The 15,141-nt window shown below is 39.4% G+C and overlaps 3 non-coding genes across 3 annotated transcripts; all 3 read right to left on the bottom strand.

The window, feature by feature from the left end:
- Positions 1-978: 978 nt before the first annotated feature.
- Positions 979-1,117, bottom strand: LOC114807048. The gene has a single exon (XR_003755101.1). It is a non-coding gene; the product is annotated as a small nucleolar RNA SNORA7 (small nucleolar RNA).
- A 9,654-nt stretch (positions 1,118-10,771) lies between these two features.
- LOC114807073 lies at positions 10,772-10,909 on the bottom strand. The gene has a single exon (XR_003755126.1). It is a non-coding gene; the product is annotated as a small nucleolar RNA SNORA7 (small nucleolar RNA).
- A 3,428-nt stretch (positions 10,910-14,337) lies between these two features.
- Positions 14,338-14,475, bottom strand: LOC114807165. Its single transcript, XR_003755218.1, has one exon. It is a non-coding gene; the product is annotated as a small nucleolar RNA SNORA7 (small nucleolar RNA).
- Positions 14,476-15,141: the final 666 nt, after the last annotated feature.

Below are 15,141 nucleotides of genomic sequence, written 5' to 3'. Positions count from 1 at the left end.
ATTCAAATTAAACTTGAAGTATTCTATAGCCGACTGAAACAACTGTAATTAAAAAAGGGAAGAATTGTACTAATAAGATTCAAATACTGATTTATATAGCTTTAAACAACTCTGGAATGTCCAGGTATTCATTTATGCTACAAAGAAATTACCCAGTTGCACATTTGTTCTCAGGAGCCTATAAACTGAAATGATTCTGTTCTTTATTTTTAATGGAGTGTTTCAGACCCACGGGTGGTTTGAAGTCCCATTTTAGAAGTTTATTTAGTCAAATGAATAAACTAGACTGACAGTGCTGCTTTAAATATCACAGAGTTGAGAGTGCATGTGTTTGTGATTTTTAAAAAAAAATTAAGTGTACCTATTTATAATCCAATTATCTGAAAATCCCATCAAAAAGTATACTGATGAAATTCTACTTGGAAAAAAAGATTGTGAGAGGACCAAAACCTTACAATTTGCTTACATTGTTAGGGTCTCATGCACAGTGTTGGGGGAAGACATTTTATTTTTTATCTGTAATTTATTTATTAATTCATATTAATATCTGTCTCCCCCTCTAGAAGCCTGGAATGCCCTCCCTCTTCGTATCTGACAGACAATTACTTTCTCCACCTTCAAAGCCTTATTAAAGGCACATCTCCAAGAGGTCTTCCCTGACTAAGCCCTCATTTCCTCTTCTCCTTCTCCCTTCTGAGTCACCCTGATTTGATCCCTTTAATAACACCTACTTCAGCTCCACAGAACTTATGTAGATGTCTTATGCTGTCAAGTTGTCTCCGACCCATAGCGACTATATGACCACCTCTCTACCAGAACGCCCCACCTCCATCTGCCATCGTTCTGATAGTGCATCCATAGAGTTTTCTTGGTAAAAATATGGAAATGGTTTACCACTGCCTTCTTCTGCAAAGTAAACCTGAGTCTCTGCTCTTGACTCTCTCCCATGCCACTGACCCCCAGCACAGTTGAGTTTTGATTTGTAGCAGATTGCCTTCCACTCACTAGCCACTATCCCAAGCTGGGAGTGGAATGGGTATGCCTCTGCTTGACTCTCCCTCCCATAGTTGAGACTGGTAGAGTACTGGAAACTCTCCAAGTACGATCCAGAGAGGGACTATGTAAATATACATAGCTGTAATTTATTTATATTGATGTCTGTCTCCCCCTCTTGATTTTTCCCATCATTATGGGCAGGGAACGAGTCTACCAAATGTGTTATACTGTACTCTTCCACGGGCCTAGTACAGTGCTCTGTACTAAACAGTTAAAAAAAATACAATTAAGTATCTTGCTCAAAGTTACACTTGGCTTTTACTCTTGTGTAAAATCAAATGCATGCACACGAGCATGAACGCACACTTTAGAGTAAGCTATTTTATTACGTGAAGCACTAAGACACATGGGAGGAACTAATCCTAATCAATCGTACTTTTTCAATACTTATTAATTGATTAATATTGATCTAGTATTACATATTAATTGATTAAGTATTAATACTTACTGTGTGCAGAGCATTATACTAAGTGTTGGGAGGGAACAATGTGATAGAGTTGGTAGACACGTTCCCTGCTCATAATGACTCTAGTTTACAGTCTAGAGGAGAAGACAAGCATTAATATGAATGAATTACAGATATGTAAATAGTGTTGTGGGGCTGAGGGATGGGTGAATAAGCGTGCAAATCCAAGTTCAAGAACTATGCAGAAGGGAGTTGGAGACGAAGAAATGAGGGCTTAGTCAGGGAAGGCCTCTTGGAGATATGCCTTCAATAGGCTTTGAAGATGAGGAGTGTGATCATCCTTCCTCTTAGTAACATGAGTTCCCTCATCTGCAAATTGGGGATTCAATACCTGTTCTCTATCCTACTTAAAGCCCCACATGGAACCTGATTATCTTGTACATAATAATCACACATAGTGCTTAAGTTATTATTAAGTGATTCTGCATTCTGAGGAAGAGAAAATGTTTGCATTCAGCTTAGCACACCTAAAAGATCCAGAACACATCCTCAGGAGATGTCACCTGTTTGGATTTCTAAAAGGGGTAGAATCTTTAAACGTAACAGCCAAAGAACAAAAGGTAGTAATTGTGTCTTGAAATAATCTCCTAATTTATTTAATGTCTTTATACTTGGGTAAAAAAACAAGTACATAAGATTTTCTAATGGACTCTATTATCTAAAATATTCCTTGATGCAACCCTGAAATTTTTGTTTGGCTTGCTTGCTGGACAGTTTTCATCACTGAATTCATTAATTGAAGATCATGTAACAATTATCTCATGTTTTTCATCCTAAGGAGCTACTAAGAATTAATTAAATGTAGTGTAAGGAGACTATGAATTTCTCAAATGGAGAATTTTGAATAGGAAATTAATGCCAACAAGTTCACACTTGAAAGAGTACCCAGAGATCTTCAATAGCCAGTATCTCAGTATTTTACACTACCTTCCTTATGCAACTTGACTATTATAAATTGGGTAGTGGAATTGGCATCATTTCAATTTTCAGAAACTGATGCTTGTCCCAAGACCAGGCAATGTGTAGATTACTTCTGACTCAAGACAATTTTTAGTAAGTGTTTTCTAGGTGTATCAGAAGACATGGAATTCACAATTTTCATACGGAATTAATCCTTTGGATTGAAGTAAAAATATAGTAGAAATGTCAGTGAAAATTAACTAGGATTTAAGGTAGCAGGACACTTGAACAACTGTTTTGTCAAGTGTCTGACTTTCCTGTCACTGTAGATAACAGCATGATTCCTCCTTTTCTCACAAGCCCTTAACCTTGGTGTTATCCTTGACTCATTTCTGTCATTCAATCCACATATTCAGTCTGTCACCAAATCCTGTCAGTTCAACTTTCACAATATCACTAAAATCACCCTTTCCTCTCCATCCAAACCAATACCATGTTAATCCAAGCAATTATCCTAACCAGCCTTTATTTCTACATCAGTGTCCTTGCTGACCTCCTGTCTCCTGTCTCTCCCCCTCCAGCCCTTATTTCATTCTGCTGCCCAAATCTACAAAAACATTTAGTCTATGTTTTACCACTCTTCAAAAACCTCCAGTGGTTGTCCACCCACCTCTGCATCAAACAGAAACTCCTTCCCATCAGCTTTAAAGCACTTAGTCAGCTTGCCCCCTCTTACCTAACCTCCCTGATTCACTACTACAACCCAACCCACACACTTTGCTCCTCTAATACCAACCTACTCACTGTACCTCGCTCTCATCTATCTCACCGCTGAATTCTTGCCCCCATTCTGCCTCTGGATTGGAAAACCCTCCTTCTTCATATCTGAAAGACAATCACTCTCCCCACCTACTAAGCATTATTGAAGGCACTCCTCCAAAGGCCTTCCCCGACTGGGCCCTCATTTCCTCTTCTACCACTTCCTTCTCTGTTGCTCTTGCGCTTGGATTTGTATCCTTTATTCACCACTTCCTCAGACCCATAGCACTTATATACGTTTCTGAACCCTATTTACATTAGTGTCTGTCTCCCCCACTAGACTGTAAACTCACTGTGAGCAAGGAACTTGTCTACCTGCTCTATTATTTTGTATTCTCCCAAATGCTTAGTGCAGTACTGTGCACACAGTAAGTGATTAATAAATAAAACTGAATGATTGAGCCAAAATGGGAGAATCATAATCAAGGAGGGCAGAGAAAGATTTCAAGATCTCCATTCAATCTTTCATTCAATCTCCAGTGAAGCACAACCTTACTCAATGGGACTCCTGCTAAGCAATGGTGGGACACAGTAATTTGGTGCATTTTGCTTTTGTCACTTCATAATAATAATAATAATAATGGTATTTGTTAAGTGCTTACTTTGTGCCAAACACTGTTCTAAGCACTGGGGGAGATACAAGGTAATCAGGTTGTCCCAGGTGGGGCTCACAATTTTAATCCCCATTTTAAAGATGAGATAACTGAGGCACAGAGAAGTGAAGTGATTTGCCCAAAGTCACACAGCTGACAAGTGGCGGAGATGGGATTAGAACCCATGACCTCTCACGCCCATGCTCTTTCCACTAGGCCATGCTGCTTCTCTGGGGGATCTCATCCACTCATGAAAGTGGCTGTATCTCGATCAATTCATCAACAGTACTAAGGGACTTTGCTGTAGAGAGTACAAGTTCTTGGGAGGGTAGAAGAATATTAGCAAACCCAATGTCTACCTTCTAGGACCATAGGTCAGTCATTCCCTGATCTTGCACTCTGTCTATATTTGTGCTCCCTCTTTCTTCTCTGATGTCCCACTGCCATCCTAAACTTGTGTAAAACTGAACTTCTTTTCTTCACTTCAAACCTCACATTCCTTTGTTTCTCATCACTAACAACATCATTGTTATCTTCCCAATTCTCCATGTTCTTAACATGAAATCACTGTGGATTCCTCCTTTTCATATGCTTCTCTTGCTACATTTAACCTGCCATCAAGTCCTGCTACTTCCCCCATGCTGATATTTTATCATTCTACCCCTGTTTGCAGAGCACTGTACTGAATTCTTGGAAGAAAACAAAAGGGTAAGCAGTCACGATTCCTGTCCTCAAGGAGTTTACACTTTAGCAAAATATCTTTCACTCTCCAAATGGAGTGGTGATGTTTCCCTTCTCCTGGAATCAACATGGTCTAGTGGCAAGAGCATGGGCTTGGGAGTCAGAGGATGTGGGTTCTAATCCTAGCTCTGCCACTTGTCTGCTGTGTGACCTAGGGCAATTTACTTGATTTCTCTGGCCTCAGTTACCTCATCTGTAAAATGAGGATTAAGACTGTGAGCCCCAAGTGGGCCATGGACTATGTTTAACCTGATTACCTTGTATCTACCCCAGTGCTTAGAACACAGTCTAACACATAATAAGTGCTTAATAAATGCCATTATTATTATTCCAGAGTAATGAAGTGATGGAAAGTAGACAAATTAAATTTGATTGGATTCCAGCCATTTGCTGAAAGCTGAGTTCAGTGAAAAGTTTTTTTCATGAACTGAAGAATACGCAAACAAGCTTTAGATGATCATTTTTTTTTCAATCATTCTGAACTAGAAGATTTAATTGAGACTATTTGTTCTATTCTCATAGGTAATGCAGTACTGGCAGTCACCTGGCAGGATCCAAGACTTCTTTGATTACCCCCTACAGCAAGGTCAAGTCTACTGACCAGAGGCTTTGAAGAGTCTGGGAAGAGCTTACTTGAAAATGCCACACTTTAAACTTCAACCACCCTTTAGAGAACAACTTCCTGTGTACTGTAAGTATTTTTACCCTTGAAGTCACAGTTGGAAACCCTGTAAAGAGGATACATATCAATCAAGGAAGAGCAATTATCTCCATGCAAGGCTAAGTCTCTTTGCAATAAAAGAAACCACTGCATTCTGGGGAATTGAGCCTGTAAAGGATGGCATTGAAGGGTAGTAAATAAATAGTTCTCAGTGAAAGATGAAGAGAAAGAAACAGATTAATCAGTTGAGGTAGAAAATGAAAGGGAGAGAGACAAATCAAAGAATTCTTACCTTGTCGATCCAAGAACATGTTCTTGCACTGGCAGTCATTCTCCAGAGACATTTGTAGTAGACTTCACATACATCTGTGAATTTTTCTCAATTTAATCAGAATGAGAATTAATATTTGTGTGAAATGCACAATGAAGAAGAGAAATAATTTGATTAAAGCACCAACAAATCTATTTTTATTAACTCTGGAAAGTAGGTGTTCCACCAATCTCCTCTAAACTTGACTATGTCCCAAATTTGGAATAGTGCTTTCATTATTCTCCTTTATTCCCCTCTTTTATCTGTAACTCTTTTAATATCAAAGGGCCTCCATGCATAAAAGAGATTTGGCAGAGGAGGAGGAGACGTGAATAAGATCCCATGGGTGGAGAATACAGGCTTATGACAGGCTTAAAATCAGTCAGATGAATTATCTGTCACTACCATATTTTTCACAAAACATTAGGGAAGAAGGAAGAGGTTGAAAGTTAATGGTTCTTTGTCTGGAAATGCCTGGCCCTTGTCATTTTGAATAATGTCTAATTGGAAGGATCCCATCATTTGATAGCAACACAAGATGTAAAAGAGGTGCAGCTGACATTATGTTGCTGAATATTTTTTCAGAATTTGCTAATTACCTGAAAAGGTTTGAGTCAAAGTGTGTGTGTTTTCTTCCCAGTATACTGATTTCATGGAATAAAAGTAATTTACAAAGGAGAAAGGGTCAAACTAGTGTACTCATGCACTAAAATTTGAATTGAATACCCTAGGAATCTTTTGAAATCATTTAAGGATAGCTCTACATTAATTTCAAGGTCTTATCTGTTAAGGAATATTTGTTAAGGAATATTAGCAGTGTTCTGGTGTTGTGGACCTCTTCTTCAGAGGACCATTTATTGTGTGAGTAGCACTTGAGAAAATTAGACATAATCAAGAACTAAACCTTTGCCTTACTTTATTCATCCTCTCCCTCCCCCTGCCCCCAAGAGCTTAGTCCTCTATAGGGTAAAACCATTGTTTATGAGTTTCCATAAAGGATCAGTGATTCAAAGTTACAGACAATTGCATGTCTATTCAAGATATTTGGGGCATATATTTTAAATTTCTTTAATATTTTGACCTTGAGATACTCAAATATAGCGATCACATGTCTCAAATGAATGAGGTCAAGTCTTACGTATCAGATAAATCCTCTAGACTGTAATCTCACTGTGGGCAGGGAATGTGTCTGTTGTTTTGTTGTACTCTCCCAAGTGCTTGCATAGGGCTTTGCGCACAGCAAATGCTCAGTAAATCTGATTGATTATGACTCTTGTTTTTGCTGACTCTCTAAGAATTGTTTTCATACCCAGAACTTCCTTTAAAAGTAACCAGGGACAGCATGCAGCTGTTCTTGAAGACTGTTAATGCAATATCTCTGGGCTAGTTTTTAGCCACACATAAAGGAATTTTTGATTCACGTATTTGTAGGCTCACTTGAGTACTGTGTTCTTCAAGAAACATTTTTATATATAAAAATTATAAAATGTTAGAGAAACATATACCATTTTTGTCAGGGACAAGTTAAAAAATGGGCAGCTGAAAACGTATATTGTTTATTGTTAATACGTGTTTTCAGCTGTCAAGTTATTAACTTGGTTCTCATGTACATTTAATTTCTTTTATTTCTCACTGGAGTAAAAATGAAATTTGACTAAAATATCTAAGAAGTCAATAAATCACTAGGTAACCTTGTGTGTCTGTGTAGGTAAGTGCTTCGAATTTATCCATAAATAAAATTCCACAAAATGCTGTCAGCCATCTTTATTGAAATTTGGTACTGATTTTGCAGAATCTCTAAGATCCTTATGGTTTTAAGAATTGTAAAACATTGTTCATCTGTGATAATGAGAAAGTTATGAACCTGATTTCAGGCATGCTAAATGACTCCTAGAGGTCATCCTTCAAATACATAGAGTGAAAACATCTCAGCCAGAAGGCAACCCTAGTCTTCTAAAACAATCAATCATATTCATTGAGCACTTAACATGCACAGAGCACTGTAATAATAGTAATAACAATAAAAATATTAAGCCCTTACTATGTGTCAAGCACTGTTCTAAGCAGTGGGGTAGATACAAGGTAGACAGGTTGAACAGAATCCTTGTCCCACAGTCTCGATCCCTGTTTTACAGATGAGGAAACTGCATTATAGAGAAGTGAATTGACTTGCCTAGGGCACAGAGCAGACAAGTGGTGGAGCTGGGATTAGAACCCATGACCTTCTGACTCCCAGGCCCATGCTCTATCCACAATGCCATGCCACTTCTTTCTGTACTAAATGCTTGGGAGAGTGCAATAGCACATGTTCCCTGCCCACAAGAAGGTTATATTCTATAGGGAGCTTACTGTAATGTTATTCCATTCTATCATCTGGAGAGCATGAGATTTGTTTTGCATAACAATGCTTCATGCAACATGAGTTGATCCCTGATGTGCTGGTATCTGGCTGGGTGTTCTGAAGATACTTGTTGAACTATTCAGGACAAACTTTCTGAGTCTCAACTGAAGACATTAACCCAGACAATGGACCCCACAGGGCACCAACAAGGAGCCCCCAAGAGAGTAACTATCTCAGCTGTAAATTGCCATAGGCACTGGAATTTGGTCATACAACTGGGATACTAATCTCAAATATGACGAACAACATTATAATGCTTTAAATGGCTATTATGACTATTATCCATGAAAGAAATATAAAGATTTTCTATGTGCATAATTTTATAATAACTGGAGTTTACCAGACATTTTAATGGTGGTTAAATGTTATTTTCTAGATTGGTTGATGCACCATGAAAAAATATGGAGAATTCAGGGTAGAAACCGCACTATGGTCTCAGATACCTGGAAAGTTTTAGTTTAGTAAGGTTTTTGTTCTGAATTATCCAGATAATAGTCTCAATAGTCTACTTCAATTTGCACATATAGAAAAAGCCATTGACAACTTTTTTTGTTAGCATTTTCAATTTTTTTTGTGTTCCAATCACGTGGGTAATTTTCCTCAACTAAACTTTGTATTTCTTTATTGGATTGCTGCCTGGCAATGTAAAAAAAAAAAAAGTAAATGGTGTGTGTTCAGTATTTCCCCATATGCAGCTCCAGTCCAACAGCATAGTTGAGGGGTGATTTGCAAGTGTTTTTACTAATAATCCCCAATGAGTCTTGTGACCTCCCCAGACCCTATCCCATGCTTATATGACTCCTTGAACAAAATGTGGGAAGATCTTGTTACTTGTTAGTAAAATAAGAGCTACAACAGCATCTTTCCTTTGTATATTTTTCTTTTTCTTTCCTAGACTAAGCCAAGAAGGGAGGTAGACAATAAAATGAGAAGGGAGGTGTGGGTCATTGGCTTTGGGAACCACTGTGTGTCTAGGAAAAATGATTGGTTGTTGTCCACAGGCAGACACATTTTGAGGGTAGAGAATAGTGTGTTAAACAGCCCTTAACTATAAATACTAACTCTTAACTTCAGACTCCACTATTCCTTCAAAACATTGCAACAGCCCCCTTTAAAAAAATATTTGTTTTAATGGTACTTGTTAAGCACTTACTATGTGCCAGGCACTGTAGTAAATGCTGGGGTAGATACAAGAAAATCAGTTTGGACACAGTCCCTGGTCCAAATGGGGCTCACAGTCTAGGTAAGAAGGGGTATTTAATCCCCATTTTACATATGAGGTAACTGAGGCACAGAGAAGTTAAGCAGACAAATGAGTGGCTGAGCTGGGATTAGAATTCAGATCCTCTGACTCCCAGGCCTGTGCTCTTTTCACTAGGTCACGTTGCTTCACTTAAAGGAATTGCACTTGTCACTTTGAGAAATGTTGCATAAGCACTCCAGGAGCTGTCAGCGTACTATATCAAGGTGCTTTAATTTTACAGCTCAAGCAAAACTGTACAGCATTGAAAGGACTTCATCTGGTGCTTTACCCATCATAATGGCAGAAAGCGAGGCTGTGAACTAAATCTGGTCATAATCTATTCTATGCAGCTGTCCTTGAGCATGTAACAAAGAATCTGAGAGTTGGGGTTGGGATGTGATTTTTGATCCACTGGGAAGCTCTTCCCATTTAAGAGGTCAAGAGTATTACTGAAGGTTCTTAAATCAATTATATAGGAGCTCCGTGTTTGAGAAAAAACTTTTCAGAGTCAGCAAAGTACAGTAGACTGTTAATTTGCCAATCAGAGACTGAGGTTAGGTACCAGCCAGCCCCTGGCTAGTCTTCCATGCACATAGCAATCTCCATTTATGAAACAGAGTTTAATTCTGTCTCCGAACTGTACCTGTAAGGAGGTGCACTGACAAGTGACTCAAGGATTGCTGAAGAGGCAGAAAAAGGAGTCTAGAAGTTTAGTTTTTCCTTTGGAATTACTAACAATATGGCACCAAACTTGGCATCTAGCTTGAAACTAAACTGGATGTTTAAATAAGAACAGTTATATCCAGCCATTTCTATGAGGTTGAGACAGCCAAATTTATCCTAGATGCCATTGACAGCTGTGTTCATTAAGTGTTCTATCAATGACACCTACCTGTCACACTTTATATCAAGTGGTAATATGTTGAAAGAGTTGTCCTTCATACTTGAGCATGATATTCATGGTAGTAATGATGATATTAAGCACTATCAATCAATTCATTCAATCATATTTATTTAGCACTTACTTTCTTCAGAGCACTATATTAAGCCCTTGGGGAGTGTACAATGAAACAGAATTAGTAGACAGGTTCCCTGTCCATAATGAGCTTACAGTCTTTACCAAGTACTCTAAGTGTTAGGGTAATAATAATTGAGGTATTCGTTAAGACCTTGTTGTGGGTTGGGAATATGCTTGTTATATTGTATTGTACTCTCCCAAGCACTTAGTTCAGGGTAAGTGCTCAATAAATATGATCGATTGTGCCAAGCACGCTAATAAGTGCTGTGATAAATACGAGATAATCAAGTGCCTCATGGGGCTCACAGTCTAAGCAGAGCCTAAGTAGGGTTCCTGTCTTGTATTATGCAGTTGAGCTTTCTCCAACCCATAGCGACTCCATGAACATGTCTCTCCCAGAATGTCCCACGTCCATCTACAGTCATTCTGGTAGTGTATCCATAGAGTTTTCATGGTAAAAAAATATGGAAGTGATTTACCATTGCCTTCTTCCAAGCAGTAAACTTGAGTCTCCACCCTCGGCTCTCCCCCATGCTGCTGCTGCCCAGCACAGGTGAGCTTTGACTTGTAGCAGATTGTCTTCCACGTGCTAGCCACTGTCCAAGCTGGGAATGGAATGGGTGTGCCTCTGCTTGACTCTCCCTCCTATAGCCGAGGCTGGTAGATTACCAGAAACACTCCAGGTGCAATCCAGGGAGGTGCTAAATAGGGGTAGGTAGAAGATGATTGAATTGGACACAGTCCCTGTTCCCCACACGTTTAAGAGGGAGAGAGAAGAGGGATTCTATTCCCCATTTTATAGCTGAAAAAATTGAAGCACAGAGAAGTTAAGTGATTTGCCCAAGATCAGATAGCATGTAAATGGTTGAGCTAGAATGAAAACCCATATTTCTTGACTCCTAGTACTGAGTACCTTCCACTAGGAATGCTGCCTCCTTCTGTGTAACAGATTCCACAGTACATTCCATGCACAACCCTTTATCACGCTAATTCACTATGAGAAGCAGCATGGCTCAGTGGAAAGAGCAAGGGCTGGGGAGTCAGAGGTCGTGGGTTCTAATCCCGACTCTGCCACTTATCAGCTGTGTGACTTTGGGCAAGTCACTTAACTTCTCTGTGCCTCAGTTACCTTATCTGGAAAATGGGGATTAAAACTGTGAGCCCTACGTGGGACAACCTGATTAGCTTGTATCTACCCAGTGCTTAGAACAGTGCTTGGCACATAGTAAGCGCTTAACAAATACCAAATTATTATTATTACTAATATTCTAATCATCTTGAAATCTCATCTCAAGAAGAGCAACCCTTACCCTGCTAACTGCACATAAGAGTTGTTGCTCTTTTCTAACTGTCTCATAACACTTTATACGGTTTGTTGCACTCTTCTGCTTGTCCATGCTTAGTGGCAGTTCCCCATATAGTGGCTACTATGCTGCCATCCTATATGAACCACATTTAGATTCAGGAAAGACATGGTAATGACACTTTTCAGCAGCTGATCCCTAAGACTCTGGTTAGGATCTTACCAAGCTACAGAAAGGAGTTGCCCTGCTAGCTTCTACAGTCAGCTCTTTCATATTCTTCTTGAAGATGGCAATTGTGAGGGACATCTTTGAAGTCCTGTGGCATTTCTTCAGGGCCCATATGTTCCAGGACATTTTTCATAACTTCAACCGCACCAATGATTTTGCCAAAAGTTGGATCTGAGGACATAACTTCACTGTGGCTGGCTCTCCAGGCTTCTTATGATCTCAGTCTCAGAGCTTCAGAGGGTCACCAATGTGATACTGCCATCTCTAATGGAATTCCTTGCTTTCTGCAAAGATGGTGAGGTCATCTGCACTCTTTAGTGCAGTAGTTTGCTTAGAAGTAGCATGGTGTAGTGGATTCTAGGTCTGGCTCTGCCACATGTCTGCTATGTGACCTTGGGCAAATCATTTCACTTCTCTGAGCCTCAGTTATCTCATCTATAAAATGGGGATTGAGACCGGGTGCTCCACATGGGACAGGGACTGTGTCTAACCCGATGTGCTTGTATCCACCCCAGTGATTATTACAATGCCTGGCACACAGTAAGTGCTTAACAAATACCACTATTATTATTGTTATCTTCAAACTAATGTTGATTGCATCACATCATCATTCAGTGGAATTTGTAAAAAGATGGATACCATTTGGCAGGATATCCAAGGAGCTATGGAAATGGAGGGACCCCAGACTCACAGGGCAGAAGCTATTCAAAGCCAACATGACGCACAACCTCAGAAGATCTGATATATCTCAGGGCAGCTAAGCAATTGCAGTTACAGACTGAGCAGCTGGCATTTGGCAATTAAAAAAAAATAGGATAACAAAGCAGAGAGGCAGACTAAAAATATTTTCAGGAACTGCAAGAGCCAAATGTAATAATGCAGCAAGACATCATGTGTCAAGGACGTACGCATGATGTGAAAGAAATAAATTGTCAGTGATGTATCGGGCCCATCAGCCTCAGTCTCCGATATGGAGAAAATTTCACATCAGTAGTGTCATCTTCCAACCCCAAAGGACAGCTTCATATAGTAGAGTACGTTTCAGCTATCCTCAGTCTATTTTCCAATTTAAGTATTATTGGTTTTTTTAATGGTATTCACTAAGCGCTTACTATGTGTCAAGCACTGTTCTGAGGTTGACACATTTGTTGAGGCACATAGTAGTTCTTGATGAATTCTTAAAGCCTAAAAAGTGCAAAAAAATCAAGAAATTTGTTAGACTGTTGCTAAAATGAAAACTCCCTAGGGCTCAATTATATGAGTTGGATGTGTTTTTAATGAAAGATCTTGGTATACAGCATGCACAGTACTCTTTCTCATTTTACCTCTGTCTCTTACCTTTTATGTCTAGTATTCCCCCATTAGGGATATTACTAATAAATTAATTATTAGAAAACTACAGATAGCCTCAAGGATTTTGCTCTAGCTATTTATAGCAATATACCCTGGAATAGATATGCTGTTTACTAGTTGAAACAGCAATCAAGCTGAATTAAATGATCAGTGTTTAGATGGTACAAACCAAAACTGAAATTAGCTATTAAGAAGTTCACTGGGGACTTTTTTTTTCCTCTATGAAGTATAGTCACCAGAACAGAACTGCAACAAGTCTGAGTCTAAGGAATGATTCTAAGAACTCAGGAGTCCTTGTGTAAATGTATGTCTTTGGTTTGAAGCAGCCTATTAGTAATAACTTGCTTTGAAATCTTTGGCATTTGATCCTCAGAAGAAAGTAATTAAATTTAATAGATACTACCTTCATTTTGAGAACACCCTTAATTTAAAGTAGCAGGGGGGCCATAATTAAGTTCTAAATGAAGATAACCTGTACAGTGCATCACAAGGCACCTTATCTGAGTTAAAGAGGTATTTTATTCAGATAATTCAGAAAAAAAGCAGAGACTTTTAGGCCTGAATTACAGGAATTAATTGCTGTGGGGTCAAATTCAACAGAGTGGATAAAAATGAACTTGTTTGGTGTCCTGGAAGAATCCAGGTGATATGGACTCTTTCTCTTGACAGCCCCGAGTAGACAAAAAGCCCTGGGGCCAGTGATTGGATTTTTATCTATTCATCTATTTAAAGGCACAAGTACAAAATTGAAATAATTCCATTAAATACACAAAATAATGAAAACAAAGCAACAAAACAGCAGTGGACGCATAAAATAAGATCTCATTTTCAAAATGATGATGGAGTCTTCCATCAGGAACGAAAGATGAGCCTTGGTCATGAGAACTGCTCAGAGGAATTGTTGATAGTATTAGTGGTTTGTAATGCAATAGCTTTGTTCCCACTGGGGCACAGAGTGCAACCAATAGGTGGGTAGGGGTCCAGCAAAGGGCATTTGCAGCTTTCACACATGTTAGCTTCTCTTGTCTTGTGCTGTCGAGTCATCTCCCATCCATAGCGATGCCATGGACACCTCTCTTCCAGAATGCCCCACCTCCATCTGCAATTGTTCTGGTAGTGTATCCATAGAGTTTTCTTGGTAAAAATACAGAAGTGGTTTACCATTACCTCCTTCAGCGCAATAAAATTGCGAGAGTCCCTCGACTCTCTCCTGTGCCGATGCTGCCCAGCACAGGTGAATTTTGACTTGTAGCAGATTGCCTTCCACTTGCTAGCCACTGCCCAAGTTAGGAATGGAATAGATATGCCTCTGCTTGACTCTCCCTCCCGTAGTCGAGACTGGTAGAGTACTGGAAACTCTCTAGGTGTGACCCTGAGAGGGGGCCATGTTAGCTAGGTATGGGCAAAAGTAAGTCTAGAACCCAGGTCTCCTGATGGACAGAGCAGTTCTCTCTCCACTGGACCAACAGCAGGATTGCCTTGTCAAAATACTGCCTTCTCAGAGCAGTTGTCTTGTATTTTGGGATTGTCTTCTGTCTTCAGATTCTGTTGGACCAGTATGAACAAGTATGAAGCAGCATGATCTAATTGAAAGATCAATCAGTGATATTTATTGAGCTCCTACTGTGTGCAGAGTGCTTTACAAAGCACTTGGGACAGAACATTACAGCAGAGTTGGTAGATGTGTGATCCCTCACAGTTTACAGGGCCTGGGAGTCCGAGGACCTGTGTACTAATCTTAATTCCACCACTTGCCTACTGTGATACCTTGGGCAAGTTACTTATTCATTCAGTTGTATTTATTGAGCACTTACTATGTGTGGAGACTGTACTAAGCGCTTGGGAGAATATAATACAACAATCAACAATCAACAGACACATTCCCTTTCCACAAGTTTACAGTCTTAATTTCTCTGGGCCTCAGTTTCCTCATCTGTAAAATGGAGATTCAATTCTTCTTCTCCCTTCCACTTACACTGTATACCCCATGTGGGACAGGGATGGTGTCTGACCTGTTTATCTTGTATCTAACCCAGTGCTAACTACAG

Source organism: Ornithorhynchus anatinus, chromosome X1 (assembly GCF_004115215.2).
Source record: "Ornithorhynchus anatinus isolate Pmale09 chromosome X1, mOrnAna1.pri.v4, whole genome shotgun sequence".
NCBI classification, from domain to species: Eukaryota; Metazoa; Chordata; class Mammalia; order Monotremata; family Ornithorhynchidae; genus Ornithorhynchus; species Ornithorhynchus anatinus.
The sequence above is the reverse complement of the archived record's forward strand: the minus strand, read 5'-3'. Positions and strand labels throughout refer to the sequence as shown.